Consider the following 3795-nt stretch of genomic DNA (forward strand, 5'->3'; position numbering starts at 1 on the left):
TTATTTTCTTTTATGTCTTGGTACCAACACCCCCTTTAAAGCGGCTTTGCACACGTCAGTCTCAGGCCCAGGCTCTGTGGCTTGGCCCTGGGCACATTCCGGGGCAGCCTCCAAGGGTAAACCCCGGCGGCTGATGGGGACCCAACTGGAGCGAGGCCGCTTTCCCCCTCACTCCCACTTAGACCACCCCCAAGCCGGAAGCATGTTGAGCCCCTGAGCCAGGCTGGGGAGCCAGCTCAGCCCTGCCTACCCAGGGTTTTCCAGGATCACCCCTGGTGAGGCGGCGTGCCGGTCTCTTGCTCTCTTACTTGTTCTGCAGAGTGGGGAGCTGAGGCTGCATGAGGGAAGACTCCTGTACCCCCACATGGTGGAGGGTGGGATGGGGGCACACCTGTGCGACCCAGGCTGTGGCCAGCAGAAGAAAACAGTAGCGTCCACCATGGTCTGCGTCTTCTCACCACGGATTGTCTTGGCTCCGGCTTTGAGACATGGGAGGGCCAGATGAGGACAATTTGATGACTGTTTACAGAGATGGAGGTGCCAGGAAGCCACAGGGGAGCCCCCAGGGTACTCACCAGTCCAGGCAGGGCTGGGCGTCCTGGCAAGGAGCAGGGACCTTCTGCCTAGGGGTGTGGCCAGCCTGTGGGTGCTGTGCGCAGGAGCCCAGGAATCAAGTCCCCAGTGTCTCTTCCCTCCCTCCAGCATCCTCCCAGGGCCACCCTTAGCTGCACTCAGCCAGAGGGCTGGGGCACAGGGACACCACAGGTTTCCCTGGAGGCTGTCAGGGGCTCTGGTGGGGGTGGGGGGTGAGCCCGCTAGCTTCACTGCACCTCCCAAAGCCCATGTCCCCTGCCTGCCCCAACCAAAGTGGGCCTCCAAGGTGCTGGGGTGGGACAGAGACCCCACAAGGGACCCTCCCCTCACTCCTGGACCTGGGTGTTGTGGCTTTTGGCAAAAATAGTCACATACACTCCAAGTGTCCCCCTTAGCTGGGATTCCTGGTGTAAGCCTGGCCACCAGGGTGTTAGGACGGACCCTCTGGAGGCAAGGTGGTGTCAGCAGGGGGTTCTGAGGCCCCACGGTGCTAGCATCAGTCTTGGCTGAACGGCAAAACTGCATCTGTCTCCTTCCCCATGAGGCTCCGTCACCGTCTCCTTCTCTGGTGGCCACCAGCTTACCGACACATCCCCACCCTCCAGTCTCACTGACGGGGCCACTTTGGGCTTTGCTGTGAATGGGTGAGGCTTGAGGCCATGCCAAGAGCCAGGGAAGCCGGCACTGGCCGTCAGTCACACACAGCCTCTGTCCCTGCTGGGCCAGTTTGTACCTGGAGCAGTTGCTAGGTGACAGGAAGAGACCGTATTTGATGTCCCCTGTCCACATGCTGCCCGTGGTGCAGCCAAGAGTGGCTGGATGTGCCACCTTGGTTCTGCTGTGGGGTGCCTCTTGCGTCTTTCAGAGCCAGCGCCCCCCACCCCGGCTATGACACAATACCTGTCCCCTTCTGGGCGACATCATGCACCGTGCATCCATAAACCACCTCTACACTTTCCCTTCTTGTCCAGAGGCTGATAGGACTCTCGTCATGAAGCCCTCGGTGTGGGCTGAGGCAGGGGCAGTGATTCAGCAGGAGCAGTTTCATGGGAGCTCTGGTCTTCTGCCCGCAGGACTTACTTCCAGACGCGCTGGGACCAAGTCTGGCTCTTCCTGGGCGGCCGAGTCACGTGGCCGTTGAATGCTGTTAGACCTCACCAGGGCAGAGGGGCATGCTTTCCAAGTGACAGGAGGAAATGGCCTTTTCCTGGGATGTGAGGTCTGGGCTTGCCGGGGCATGGTGTTTCTGCCAGACACTCCAGGCAGGGTGGGGCCTGCTGGGCACCCACACTTGCAGCAGGTGGAGGTGTCACAGCCTGGACCCGCTGCAGAGCCTCTTCTGACCAACATTACCTGCCATCCAGGAAACGGGTGGAAGTGGAACGCTTGGGTGTACACGCCACTCCCCAAGCCCAGATCCACCCGATGCGGCCTCCTAGAAGCGGTGGTGTGAGGCATGATGACATAGCTTTTTTTTTTTTCCTCTTTGAGATGGAGTTTCGCTCTGTCACCCAGGCTGGAGTGCAGTGGCGTGATCTCGGCTCACTGCAACCTCCTCTTCCCAGATTCAAGCAATTCTGCCTCAGCCTCCCGAGTTGCTGGGACTACAGGTACCCACCACCACGCCTGGCTAATTTTTGTAGTTTTAGTAGAGAAACTTTAGTAGAGTTTCACTGTGTTAGCCAGGATGGTCTCCATCTCCTGACCTCGTGATCCGCCCGCCTTGGCCTCCCAAAGTGCTGGGATTATATGTGTGAGCCACCACGCCCAGCCATGTCAAACACTTTTTATGTCAACTGAGATCACGTTGCTTTTCTATCTGTTAATATGGTAAGGTGCGGCCAGGTGCACTTTGGGAAGCTGAGGCTGCTGGATCACTTAAGGTCAGGAGTTTGAAACCAGCCTGGCCAACATGGTGAGATCCTGTCTCTTGTGATCTGCCCACCTCGGCCTCCCAAAGTGCTGGGATTACAGGTGTGAGCCCCGCACCCGGCTATGTCAAACACTTTTATTTGTTTTTTTTCCAAGACGGAGTCTCACTTTGTCACCCAGGCTGGAATGCAGTGTGGCAATCTCAACTCACTGCAAACTCTGCCTCCCAGGTTCACGCTCTTCTCCTGTCTCAGCCTCCTGAGTAGCTGGGACTACAGGCGCCGCCACCACGCCTGGCTAACTTTTTGTATTTTTAATAGAGATGGGGTTTCACCATGTTAGCCAGGATGGTCTCGATCTCCTGACCTCGTGATCTGCCCACCTCAGCCTCCTAAAGTGCTGGGAGTAGAGGCGTGAGCCACCGCACCCAGCCGTGTCAAACACTTTTTATGTCAACTGAGATCACGTTGCTTTTCTATCTGTTAATATGGTAAAGTGCAGCCAGGCGCACTTTGGGAGGCTGAGGCAGGTGGATCACTTGAGGTCAGGAGTTTGAAACCAGCCTGGCCAACATGGTGAAACCCCGTCTCTACAAAAATACAAAAATTAGCCAGGCATGGTGGTGGTCGCCTGTAATCTCAGCTACTCGGGAGGCTGAGGCAGGAGAATCGCTTGAACCCAGGAGGCGGAGGTTGCAGTTAGCAGAGATCATGCCATTGCACTCCACCCTGGGCGACAGAATGAGACTTTGTCTAAAAAAATATATATATACACACACATATAGAGATATATATTATCTATCTATCTATCTATCTATCTATCTATCTATCTATCTATCTAGAGAGAGACAGAGAGAGAGAGAAAAAGTTCCATTGATTGATTTTCAAATGTTTTAAAACTGAGATGCAACAGGGACTCCCCTTAGGGGCTTGTGGGTCCCCCTCCAAGCATGGAAATAAAGGAAAGTCTCCAGTTCCTTCAGGAGAAATTCTGGGCCCCTCACCGGCCCTGAGAAGTAAATGAGCAGCCTGAAAGCAAAATGGCCCAAGCAGCTAAAATAGCAGCCAGGGGTGCTGGGGACGCTGGCTCCCATAGAAACCCAAGATTGCATCTTAGTATGTCCTGGAGTGACTTTTCAGAAGCCTGGGCCCCCACCAAATGGATCTACCGGCCCGCAGGCCTCAGATACAGGGAACCAGGGGCTGAACTCTGCCTGCTGCTCTTGTTCTGTTTCTTCCTGAAGGGGGCCTGGAGGGAGCCACACCCATGAGCCAGAGTTAACATTCTTTTCTGCTGACCCCAACTTTTTTTTTTTTTTTTTTTTTTTGC

The sequence above is a fragment of the Theropithecus gelada genome, chromosome 5 (genome assembly GCF_003255815.1).
Source record: "Theropithecus gelada isolate Dixy chromosome 5, Tgel_1.0, whole genome shotgun sequence".
NCBI classification, from domain to species: Eukaryota; Metazoa; Chordata; class Mammalia; order Primates; family Cercopithecidae; genus Theropithecus; species Theropithecus gelada.